Here is a 13,785-nt window from a genome sequence, read left to right on the forward strand (position 1 = left end):
CCGTTTCCCATTTGGTACCGCCTCCACATGGTTCCCCTGGTGCACTTGTCACCCTACATTCTGGAGCCGAGTTCTGTACTTCTTTACATTTTTCATACATTTTTTCAAACTCTTTACACTCCTGATTTCCACTGTTATCCCCTTTGCAGGCGCGCTTCATAATTTTGTAGGCAAATTGTGCTTTTTGTAAATACCTATAGTACACATTATGACAATCCTTTTCCCCTTCTCTTAAGTGTTCTCTCATAACATCCCCGTTATAATAATAATCGAACAGTGTTTTCAGAGCCCAGAATACTTCCTCTTTTTCTGGGGTAACTATGAATTCACAATCATGCTCCATTCCACTCTTAAATACTTTGTTTTTACATTTGTCCATAGTTCCTTTGAAGTTTGTGTAATCCATAGTTCTGTACAACTTTTTCCCCAACCAATAATAGAAGAATTTACAATCACCCTTGTTCGCTCCTTCCCTTTTCCTTTCTTCACTTGCATAATATTGTGCGTTTATAATCTGCTCAGTAGATGTTCTATCTACTTTAGCACCGTCTAATATATTCTGTACATCCTTTGCATATCCTTCTTGCGCCTTCCTCGTACTATTTTCATCTAATCTGGCGTAAATCTTTCTTGAAGATAATTCACTTAGGTTGCCCTCCCCCTATAAATATAATTGAGCAGAACATGTATACATATATATGCATTTTTCATTCCCATATGCTTGAACATTCCCCCCCTTTCAACACTTTATTACACTGTGTACATGGAAGCATTGTATGCACACATCACTACTATATTATGTACTTAAAAATAAAGGAAAAGGAGTAAAGAAAGTCTAAGGAGGGAAAGGGAGGGAGGAAACCTTCTTCGATGTCCATTGCTTCCTACCTCCACTCTATATCCTTCCTTATACCCTTTCCTGTGCTTCTTACCTCCTCGTCGTCGTCAAGGAAGTGGTCGAGGACGTCCTCTAGTTCGTCATCATCCTCTTCTTCACTTTCTTCTTCCTCCTCCTTATCTTCTGCAGTACATGTTAATTCCTTTGGTTGCTGATATTCCTTCCCCTTATTGGGCTCCTCAAATTTCTTACAATATGAACTTTTCTTAGTTTGTTCTTCCCCACCACAAATACTACCCAGAGTTCCATATGCTGTTTTAGCTTTCCCTAAATGTTGATCTAATTCTGTTTTCCATGAGCAGGAGCTACTCTTTGCCTGCTCCTTTAATTTATTATAGTTATAGTAGTAGTCATGTAGTATTTTAGCCCGTTCAAAAATTGCATCGCTAATGTCAGGGTATAAGTTCCTGAATTTATTTATACCTTCTTCTCCCGGCAGTTTCTTGTAAATTGCATTCATGACATCCGAAAAATTATTACTATTCAATTTGTCTTTTATCTTGTTACCTATCCAGTAATAAAAGAAATGACGAGAGCCATAGCCACGTAGTTCCTGCCTTCGCCACATGTCAAATGCATTACACCACCCTTTTGCAATTTCCTTGCCCAAGTTTCCTTGATTAATCTTGTGCTTCTCCAAAGCTGTCTTCAAGCTGTTCTCTAATGGCTCCCTGTATTTTTTATTGTTCACCATTCCCGGACACTCCATGCCTTTCTCAAATTTTTCATAAATTTGTTCTGAGGGTAATTTAAATGAAGCTTGACCCTACAAAAAAGTAATTGACAAATAGAATGGAACAAGTGTAAAAATAGACTGTTTGTATATTTCCCCGCATGTTCTCATTTTACTTTGTACATTGTTGTTGTTGTATGTGCACTCAGGTACTAACATTAAGCAGAGTATAGAATTTTCTATGTTCCCTCCCGTATACTTACTTGTACCATTTTTTAATAGTACACCTTCTTGTACAATATATATATGTTGAAATTATTCATTTATTTATATATATGAGGACTGATGAGGATATTTTCTCCATCTTTATTATTAGGTATATTAAATTTTTAACTCCCTTAAATTAGTGTACACATTGTTTAAATACTTGAACTGTAATAACACATTATGTACTGTATCTTAATTATCATATGTATATATATGATTAAAGGAAGAAGTAGGAATAAACCTGCAGAAGTAACAAAATAGAAGAAAAAAGGAAAAAGGAGCTTAAATTTTTAGCACGCCTTCCTTCTTAATTGTTGCTCCATACTGTTGGATTATATCTGACTACTCGAAACGGCCCATTACGTAATAATTCATCTTATTCAATTATTACATATATGTAAATGAAACTTAATTTTTTTTTCCCCCTGAGTATAGGGAAAATTTTTCCTTCCAGTACCCTAATTCACGCTCAAATGATATGAGCAGAAAGTTATTAGATCCTCATACATGTGTTATACATCTCATATATACACAAAGTATTCTTCCCTCTTTGCAGAATTGCACACATATTACCATATGACATTCGAAATACCACATTTATAGAATACATGAACATTACACAGTATGTGAACTTCCATTAATTATATTCGCCAAAAATTATACGCACACCCCTTCTACACTACTGATTGCACTACACACCATTTCTCTACTTCCGATAGTTCCTTACAAATGAATCCTTCAATTATTCCCTCACCATTAAATTGTAAAGAACCTAAGTATTCTAAAAACATACACTATACTATTTGAGCTGCATTCCTGCATTCACTTATGCTCATATTATATTTTTACATACTAATACACTACCTTCCATCCTTCAGATTTTACTGGTATAGTATTCATGGCAGGATTCAGCAATGTTAAAATAGTTCAGGCATTAATTTCCGTGGAATCAGCCCTTAGGGTTTATTGTCCATCGGTTTAGGGGATTAGGGTTTAGGTTTCTGGGTCCAGGGGTTAGGGTTCAGGCTTCAGGTTTTACGGATTAGGGTCCAGGGTTTAGGCTTTAGTTTTTACGTTCTGCGGTTTAGGATATAGGGTCTGGTGTCTAGGGTTTAGGATTTAGTGTTTAGTGTTCAGGGACTAGGGTTTATGCATCACGGTTTAGGTTTTAAGGTTTAGCGTTGGCGGTTTGGAGTTTAGGGTTTAGCTTTAGGGTTCCGTGCTCTTGGTGCACAGTTCGGGGTTTAGGGTTCAGGGTTTAGTGTTCAGGGTTTAGGGTTCAGGATTTAGGGTTCGGGGTTTAGGGTTCGGGTTTTAGGGTTTAGAGTTCAGGCTTTTGGCTTTAGGCTTTAGGCTTCAGGCTTGAGCATTTAGGGTTTACTATTTAGGATTCAGTCTTCAGGCTTAGGCGTTTATGGTTTAAGACTTAAGGTTGACGATTCGGGGTTTAGGTTTTAAGGTTTAGGGATACGACTTTAAGCTTTAGCGTTCATATTTCAAGGCTCAGTCTCAGGGTTCAGGGTTCAGTGTTCAGGGCCTAGGGTTCAGGTTTTACGGTTCAAGCTATCGGGCTTAGGTTTAGGGTTCAGCGCTTAGCGCTCTGGATTTAGGGATTAGCTTCCGGATTTTAGGTTTTAGAGTTCAGAGGATTAGGAATTTACAATGCATGCCTTAGAGTTCTGCTTCCTCTTGTGCAGGAAGCATTTATGGAGTAAAAATTTTACTAAGGAACTAATCATGAAATGAGGGAAACAAGCTCACTGAAAGCTTCAGTATTCAGACCCTATATCCTTAACCCTAAACCCTAACTCCTAAACCCTAAATCCTAAATCCTGAACCCTAAACCCTAAACCCTGAACTCTAAACCCTAAAACCCGAACGCTAAACCCCGAATCCTATACCCTTAACCTAAACCCTGAACCCTAAACCATGAACCCCAAACACTGAACCCTAAACCCTGAACCCTAAACCCTAAACCCTGAACCCTAAAACCTAAACCCTAAAACCCGAACCCTAAACCCCGAATCCTAAACCCTGAACTCTAAACCCTGAATACTAAAACCATAAACCCTGAATCATAAACCCTAAACCTTAAACACTAAAATACATAACCCTAAACGCTCAAGTGTAAAACCCTACATCCTAAATCCTAAACTCTAAACCCTGAATCCTAAACCCCGAACCGTCAATCATAAAACGGGAAACGATAAACCGTAAACCCAAAAACCCTAAAGCCTGAACCCTAAACCCTAAAAAGTGAACGCTTATAGTGATTTACTATAACAGTCTGTAATCAATAAATGGCAAGTGACAACTATTAGAAATACAAATTCTTTTATCTATACCAACATAATACTTACGCAAAGAGAAAATTTAAAACCTTGAAACCCTTAAAACTTTCCTATTCGCTTTACCGCTGAAGCTTCTCAAACAATTCCTGCTGCTGTAAGCAGCTTGGTAATAAAGGATAGGAGGAATTTTTAGTGATGTATATAAATATAATGCATGTAAGAAGGAAGGGGAAGCTTAGGTGTTATAATGGACATTCGCCTTATAAATGATGTATTCATAATATGCTCATCGGGAGGACGAGGAATGAAAGAACTACTAGTGTTAGATAATCGTAAGGAAAAGAGTGAACTATCAGTACTAGTATCGGCATGAAGGGAAAAAAGAATAAAGTGTGTATTAGAGGAAAGGTTATTATAGGGGTTGAGCACTTCATCTAGCGTACAAAATGAATGACCACCTCCGTGTTATATCGCTCTTCTATTTATTCTATATGTGCACCTTTCTCACTAATTATGAATGGATTCACACATTGGAAAACTAAAATTCTCCGTATAGGAAAAAACTCTATATATGTAAACATCCCGTAATAACTCACTTAGTAGTGCCAAAATATAGAGTAATGATAAGTACCGAGGTCTCTATAACAATGGGGGAATTAAGCCCCTATATACGAAGGAGCACAAGCATGCAAGAAATAGAGTAATATTCCTAATAACTCTGCACAATTCAATAGTGTAATAATCGAATAGGAGGAGCGTGTGAAATTATATGAGGTGCCCCCTTCTTTTATTCTGTTGTTTCATCAGATTTGCTCACATTTCCATCCCCATTAACTATATATAATAATTCGACATACATACATATTTGTGTATTTGTTATCGCTACTTTGAAAAATAAGGAATGTATATTACTGGGGGAAAAAGAAAATTCCATATTCAAATTTATAGGAGTGGCGGAAGTTCTTATATATATATTTACGTATTCTACATGTGAGCATATATAAGAGGAACAGTTCTAATATAAATTTGTTGTATAAAGGAGTGTGCATAAACAATGACGAAACCTGGAGAAGTACTTGGGGTACGTTTGCTTTATGTTCAGTATGGATAAATTAATAGTGTATGAATAATATTTCATGAATAATGTAGTAAAATGTAAAATGGGAACACAGGGTGTACATGTATTCTACTAATTGCTCTTATAGGAGGACCATTGGGAAGAATTACCTTACGAAACCATGTATCAGGAATTGACGAATGATTCGTATAGTTGTAATGATAAGGATAACCTGGTTGAGGGAGTGAAGGGAGTATTACCTACGGCAGTCGCTAACGGGGAAACCGCAAATAATATTGTGAAAGCATATTGCCATTCTTGCAACAACAGGAAAAAGAGTTCATCCGAAGATGAGTATTGTAATGTTTTGTATTATTGGATAGGAGATACATTGTTAAACGATTCAAGGACTGCTACTTCATTTTCAGACCTTATGACTCAAGTTTATGATGCCCTCAAGAAAGGTCCCATGAGCGATGGTTGTGATATTATATACAAGGATGATAATGACAAGGAAACTTTTAAGCAGAGGAAAAAAGTATTCGAGTACCATCTAAATTATGCAGCACTGGAGGAGCAACTTGGGGAAGAGATTGGTAAAACACCTTGTAATGAAACCTATCATGAATACCTCAATGACGCTGTTACAGGCTATCGTAAAATGTACGAACATTGCCAAAGTACGGATCACAGAAATGGTGAGTATTGTAGAACATTCAGAAGGGAATATGAAAAATGCGGGGGTAGGGGTAAAGTGGAATTGCAATGTAACAAAGTAAGCACATCATACCTTGCATCAATGGTAGATGGTCGAATGTCCAATTCACAGAAATTACCTTCAGAAAGGATGTATAGGGAATTCACAAAGGCCCGGTGTACCAACATCTATGAGTCTGTGGAGTCTGGAGTAAAAAGTCAACTGAAACCACTCCTAGGTTATGATGAGGGAAAGGTAAAAAAAGTTGTAAATGCATGTTATTATGCCTCAGAGAAGGGGGATAGTGGTGATCCACTAGATAATGCGCGCAAGGAGTTCTTATTTTTTTGGATAGGGGATAAGATATTGGGTAGTTTAGGGGACGATAATTCATTTTGGAATGATATATGGAATATTTACCTTGCATTGAATACTGGTAACTTGAGTGGTAAGTGCCCTCCTGTGTATACAGAAAAGATTAGCAGAAGTGTTTTTAATGATAGGAAAAAGGTGTTCGACTATTATTACGACCATGAAGATATTGGAAAAAAGGTATCAGCTGACGATGGTAGCGTTAAATTAGCATATTGCCAGCCTGTAAAGGAAGCCGCGGAAGCATACGGGAGGGTGCAAGAAGACTGTGGCACTCCTGGTACGGATGCATACTGCGTAGAATTTGGAACACAGTATAAAACTCACAACCCTGAGAAACTGTGGGAACAGAAGTGTAAATCCATACTAGAAAAAGAAAGAGCTCAGTCACAGCTGCAACAGCATTCTGCGGGCAAATCAGTAAGCACTGCTGTCTCCTCTGCACTAGCTACCATAGGATTACCAACAGTCCTATTCTTTTTATATAAAGTAATAGTACATACAATACACATATACACACATATACAATATACACATATACACATACCTACACAATACACACATATACACACAATTAATATACACACAATTAATATACACACATTTAATATATACACATTTATGTTATACACATTTAATATATACACATTTAATATACGAATCATGTTAGAAAGAGGGGGAAGAAGGGAAACAGTACCCCCTTTTTTATGAACAATACATGTAAAAAATAGGAGTTATTTTATATATATTCCACACCCACCTCCTTTTCTTACTTACTTCCTTCCCTTCTTAGTATAATCTCCTACCATCTTGGTTTGGTAACAAATTTGGAGGCACGAACAGAAGAGAAAGAAGGTCCGTCAACCACCATCTTCATACGTTTACGGACAACTCTAGAGTAGGAGATTCCACAGTTGCTGGTTCCACAACATATTCCACTGAAGGTTCAACAATATGTAAGTCCACTATAGGTTCAACCATTCGTTCAAGGATAGCAGACAATTCTACCATCTATAATGAGAGACTACCATCACGTGTTGGAAGGACAAATAGTAGACAACAACAACAGAATAGAGATAATATAAGTTATGGACCTATGTAATATCTACCATTGAATATAATGTCATCACTTAAGAACTATAATTATCACGGAATTCATAGTGTACGAACAGGACTTTTTCTTTTTTTTTTTTTCTTGTTGTGCCAGTGTTTGTCCTTTATAATTTTGATTCTTTTTCGTAGACACACATACATGTGTGACATGGTAAATTATTTGTGTAATTGTACATACAGTTCCTTTCTTTTTTTTTTTTTTTTTGGTAAGAACACACTCTTTTTTTGCGCGGAGGAGAAGAGCAGCGCATAAGTGATACATGTGATCTGCTGGTGGGCACTAGAAATGGACAACTTTCCGTGCAAAAAAAAAAAAAAAAGCAGTAAAAGCAGTGTAAGCCAAGCCCCCCTTCTTTTTTTTTTTTTTTTGTGATGGTTGCTTCCTTAGTTGATTGATCTTTATTTCGGTTGTTGTGCTTCTCCCCCCCTTTTTATAGTGTGCATCCTTATTTCCTTAATTTTAGGGGTAGACGGATAAATTTTTTTTTTTCTTATAGACACACACATATGTAACATGGTGTAAAAACTTGTATTTGTTCCCACCCTGTTTCTTATCGCCTCTTTTTTTTTTTTTTTTTATTTTACATTTTTTCATTTGTATTGTATTAAGGTGCTCATGTTCACGTGTAATTAACATAAACCCAAGAAATTATCTTTACTCCATTTTGATTTGTTTGGTAAAATTTTTTATCTTAATAATTTTTTTTGTTTTAATAATTTTCCCTTTTCTCTTTCCTAAGGTCCAATTAATGCACATTCGAAAAAAGTGTTTCAAAATTGTGCGCGAAGGTTCCGCAAAGGTTCGCAAAAAAAAGAGTGTCTTAAAAAAAAAGAGTGTTCTTACAAAAAAAAAAGAAAAAAAATAAAGGAGAATAGAAAAAATAAGAGGTATTCTGTCCTTATACAGTTACTTATCTTGGGATTATTTTGTGTCTCTCCAAAGGGGGACCCATTCATTCAATGTTACATTCCACAATGTGTGTGTGTTGTTACATGTTTTGATAACTAATATTTCTTTCTGTTCTATTATTCCGTCTTCGGCCAGATGGCCCACTATGGATGGTAGAATTATCTTCGTCCATAGAATCTACTGTTGATGCTTCTGTGGAGTATTCGATTGTTGAGTCGAACGTTGAGGAACTTTCTGTGAGTGTATCGAAATTGCTTTGGGCGAATCTTTTTCTTCTGCTTCTTCCATTTCCAGAGTAGTTATGCTTATTAAAGAAGAATGATTTGTACTAAAAAAAAAAAGAAAAAAAGGAGGTGTTAGGCGGGTTGTTAGGTGGTAGGTGTTTTATGATGGTGGTGTTAGCGTACTTACCTTATAAAAAAGGAAACCAGCAATTGTTGGTAATCCTACTGCAGCAAGTCCACCTGACACAGCTGCAGGTATAACAGCACTTCCACCACCAGTACTACTTGCTTGTCCTGGTGCAGCTGAAAAATAAATAAGTACATGAAATAATCTCAACGCATTCCACTTCCTTCTTTTCCTTCCTTTCATTCTTTTTTATTTTTTCTCATTCTTCCCCATTTCTTTTTTTTCTTTTTTTTTTTTTCATTCTTTTCTTTCTTTTCCTTTTTCTTTCTTCCTACCCTAAACCCTTAAACAGCTAAGTAGCAGACCATATTGTTGTTCAGATAACCTAGAACCCGCAATCTTAAACACATTTTTTTTTTTTTTTCCTTTATTCTTTTCTTCTTTTCTTTTTCTTCTCTTCTTCTTTTCTTTCCTTTTTTTTCTATACACACTTTAGATGGATACCTTTCCCTAAAACACCTAAATGACAGCCCACATTTTTGTTCCTTACACCCGAAGAACTTAGCCCTAAGTATAAAATCCTACACATACACTCCCAAAAATGCCAAATCCTACAGAACCCCCCTAAAATGTTAAATCTTACACACACACCCCTAAAATGCGAAGTCCTACACGCAAACACCCCTAATATGCGAAATCCTACACACAAACACCTAAAATGTGTAATCCTACATATACACACACTTAAATGCGAAATCCTACAGAAACCCCCTAAAATGTTAAATCTTACACATACACCCCTAAAATGCGAAATCTCATACAAACATCCTAACATGCGAAATCCTACACATATCCCACTTATTCAATCACCCTTATTTTATTTTTTCATTTTTTCATTTTTTCTTTCTTTTTTTTTTTTTTCTTTTCTTTCTTTTTTTTCTTTTTTTTTTTTTTTCTCTTCCTTCCTCCTGAAAGAGGAGGAATTTTTTTCCCCTTCCCCTCTGAAGGAGGAGGTGTTGTTCCATTCCTCAAGAGGGAATGTTGTTCATTCTTCCCTACCATCCTGAAGGAGAACGGGAAGAAATTTTCTCCCTTTCCTCCTTGCGCCCGTCTGAATACACGTACCTACTACACCCGTGGTGGCTCCGGAGGTTCCTTCAGCAGGAGGAGTTTCTTGTTGAGGTTGTTCTGCACGTAAGGAGTGAGTAAAAAAAAGGAATATTTCGGTGAAACCAATAGTCATTCTACGAAAGAATATGGTGGGGTGCACCCCTTCCGGTGCAAGGAGCAACACCTACTCCCGGAACATCAGCTCCTGGTGCCTCCTCCGTGTTGCTTCCTGGGATGTGGAGTTACTTCCATGTTCAATTTCGCCATCGTACCTTTAAGTTCACAATTCAACTTCAACTGCTCCTTACTTTGGTAACCTCCATATTTCTTAGTGAATGCATCATACCATTCTCCCATAGTGCTCTTACATTTCGTGTTCAATATACCATAGGCATTCTCTATATCCTTCAAGTGTTTGTAATACTCTGGAGTACACTGCTTCGTTTCCTCTCCTTCTTCATGAAGTTGTTTCCTTATAATATCTTCGTCTTTCTTATAATCGAACACCTTCTTCAATTCTTGGAATACTTCAATATTATCATAGGAGTATATGAATTTACACCCTTTTTCTCCTGTCTGGTATGTCATTCCATTATAGATTTTATTCATAGTTTCCCGGAACTCAAAATTATTCAATTTATTGGACAATATATCCCCAACCCAGTAGTAGAACAAGTCACACCATTTTTTTCTCTCACATCCAGTACTATCCATTTCATATATGGAGCAGAATACTTCCATAATCTCCTTCTCAGTGTTCTGATCTTTAACATGCCTTGCTACTGTTTCTTTTACTCCATCATTGCAATTATCCTTATTGTGACTTTTGGCCTTGCTATTTAATTCCTTATACATTTGTACTGAGGGTAATTGTGCCAAATTTTCTTTCTATAAATATAATTGACAGGAAATGAAATATTCGTGTATTCCCAACTTCTAAATTTGTTACATTGTATGCAGAACATTACATGTGCACTACTGGGTTACTCATCCTGAATGGGAACTAACCGTCAATGGTCCCGTCAATCTTGCTGCCACTGCTTCAGGTTCTGATTCACATTTTGAAGTTAATTGAGACAGTCCATCCTTATTGTAGTCTTTATACTTTGTATTAAAATCATGACAATACCTATTCTTCTTGTTCATGTCACAATCCCTCTGTACAGCATCATATGCGGAAATAACTGCCTGTATGCGGTTACAATATTCTTGCTCATTTGACTTATAATGTTCCTTTAATTTTTCCCCTAAAGCTTTTTCGTCATAGTAATAATCGTGTAGTTGTTTCAAAGCATTGAAGAGACTTCCGCTGATGTTTTCAGGGTATGTAATTTGACACATATCCTTCCCGGAACCTTGCGTTAATACATCGTAAACCGTATTCATGTGGTCCGAAAATTCCTCGTCACTTAATTTTCCACAGAATATACTTCCTATATAAAAATATAGGTAATAACACAAGTCCCCTGGATATGACCTCATGTCGTATTCGTCCTTCTTAATCATATAACACCAGGCATCCATAATTCTTTGAGTATATATTGCAATATGGGGTTTCCCCCATAGTTCCCTTCGTTTTTCATTGCAGGACTGTGAATGCGTGGAGAAGCAATCGCTACTTGCAAGTATTTTATATACCTTCTGGGAAGGTAATGGATCTTCCATTTGGTCATCTGGTGACATGGCTTGTTATTGTTTGTCAGTGTTCCTTATTGTTTGTGGGTGTGTATATTTTTTCTGGTATATACATTATTTTGGAAATTGCTAATACACTCAAGGGGGGGAAGTATAAAGGATATACTCGTCCGATAAGGATCATAAATATGGAAGTATTATTTATTTTAATAATGTATATTTCTGAACTTCTCAAAATATGATAACACACTATACATATGTATGTCCAATTATTATATGTATATATAATGAAGCCAACAAAATATAGGAATAGGAGTATTGGAATAATACATGGAAGCTGATGAATCCAAATTCCTCCTGTGTACTCCTTATATATTTACTCCACACTTAAGTATTCTATGTAATTACTCACAGTACAATTTTTTATTGTTCATATACTCCTACAATACACATAGAAGCAAAATTTCTCCCTATGCAAAATACGTGCTCAAATATTCATTTATGCTCAATTATGTTATTATTAAAAGAAGGGCTTGTTATTCAGAAGAACTGTTAACACATATATGTAGTGCGCAGTTCATATATACAGAGGCCTCATTCCTACTAAAGAATGTGCACACATATAAAAATCTTGTAAGTTCAGCGTGTAGTTATGGAATACATGAACAATGTATATATAATGTACCAAGAGTTGAAAAAAAATATACCTAAAAGGCCAGGAGGAACATACGAGTCCTCATAATAATATACCCTACTCTACACCCCTCCTTCACGTATAGTCGTTAATAATAATATTCTTCTTTTTTATTTTTTTTTCTCTTCACTCCTCATACCTGTACTACAAATGACCCATTCATACTGAAAAACATGCATTATATACTATTTGATCTACATCACTATTTCCTTTTTAATACACATCATACATTATATATTAGTGTACTTGCGTCTTTTTTCCCTATGATAATCACATTATATAAATAACTCCTCTATACCAAGATTATGCATTATGTTACTGGAGCACCCTTCTCTTCCCCTTTCACTCACTACTACATGTTCCACCTACTAATGTACCTCACATTCTTCCTTTAATTTAAATGAAGGATTTCAGAGAACAATATACCCACTTTAAATTATATATAAATTAATTCAGGGTTTAGGTGTTCAGGATTCAGGGTTCAAGGTTCAGCGTACAGGTTTGTCGGTTCAAGGTTTAGGGTTTAGAGTTTAGGGTTCAACATTCTGTCTTCAGGGTACAAGGATCAGGGTTTAGGGTTCATGATTTAGGGTTTAGCGTTCTGGTTTCAGGCTTTAGGTTTTAGGGTTCAAGGTTCAGGGATCAGTAATTAGGTTTGAACGTATATGTTTCAAGGTTTAGTGATTAGGTTTTAGGATTGTTCATTTAGGGTTGAGGATTTAGGGTTGAGGATTTAGGGTTGAGGATTTAGGGTTGAGGATTTAGGGTTGAGGATTTGGGGTTGATGATTTAGGGTTGAGGATTTAGGGTTGAGGATTTAGGGATGAGGATTTTGGGTTGAGGATTTAGGATTTAGGACTTACGGTTCAGTATTTAGTGTTTTAGTTATTAGGATTTATGTCTTCAGGGTTTAGGATTTAGGGTTTAGAATTTAGGACCTAGAATTTACGTTTCAGGGTTTATGGTTCAGGATTTAGGTTTTAGGTTTTACGTTTTTGGTTTTAGGTTTCGGGCTTTAGGTCTTAAGATTTAGGGTTAAGGGTTTAGGTTTCAGGGTTCAAGGTTCCGGGTTTTAGAGTTCAGCGTTTAGATTTCAGTGTGCAGGATTCAGGGATTTAAGATTTAGATTTTAGGTAGAATAGGTGAGTATTTTTGGTTTTAGTATTTATGGTTTAATGTTTAGGGTTCAGGGATTAGGTTTTAGAATTCAGGGTTTAGAGTTTTGAGTTCACGTTCCTTACAAATATTTTCAATAGGAAATCCTTTTTTACTAATATAAATCCCAAAAACTAAGCGCTCAACCCTGTGCTCTCAAGCCTGAACGGTGAATAATAAAACCCTAAACCCTAAACCCTGAACCGTAAACACTAAACCCTGAACCCTAAAGCCTGAACCCTAAAACCCTAAACCCTGATCCCAGAAACCTGAACCCAGAACCCTAATCCCTGAACACTAAAACCCGAATCCTAAAACCTAAACGCTTAGCCTTACATACTGAAATCTAATACCTCCACCCTGTGCCCTGAAAACAAAACTCTTAACTATGAGCCCTCGTCTCTAAGTCCTGAGCCCTATGCTCTGAAAAGCAAACGATGAACTCTAAACCCTGGCCCTAAACCCTAAAGCCTGAACCCTAAAGGCTGAACCCTAAAACCTGATCCCTAAACCTTGAACCACATAAACCTAAACGCTAAACCCTAAACCCTGAACGCTAAAC

Source organism: Plasmodium coatneyi, chromosome 6 (assembly GCF_001680005.1).
Source record: "Plasmodium coatneyi strain Hackeri chromosome 6, complete sequence".
NCBI lineage: Eukaryota > Apicomplexa > Aconoidasida > Haemosporida > Plasmodiidae > Plasmodium > Plasmodium coatneyi.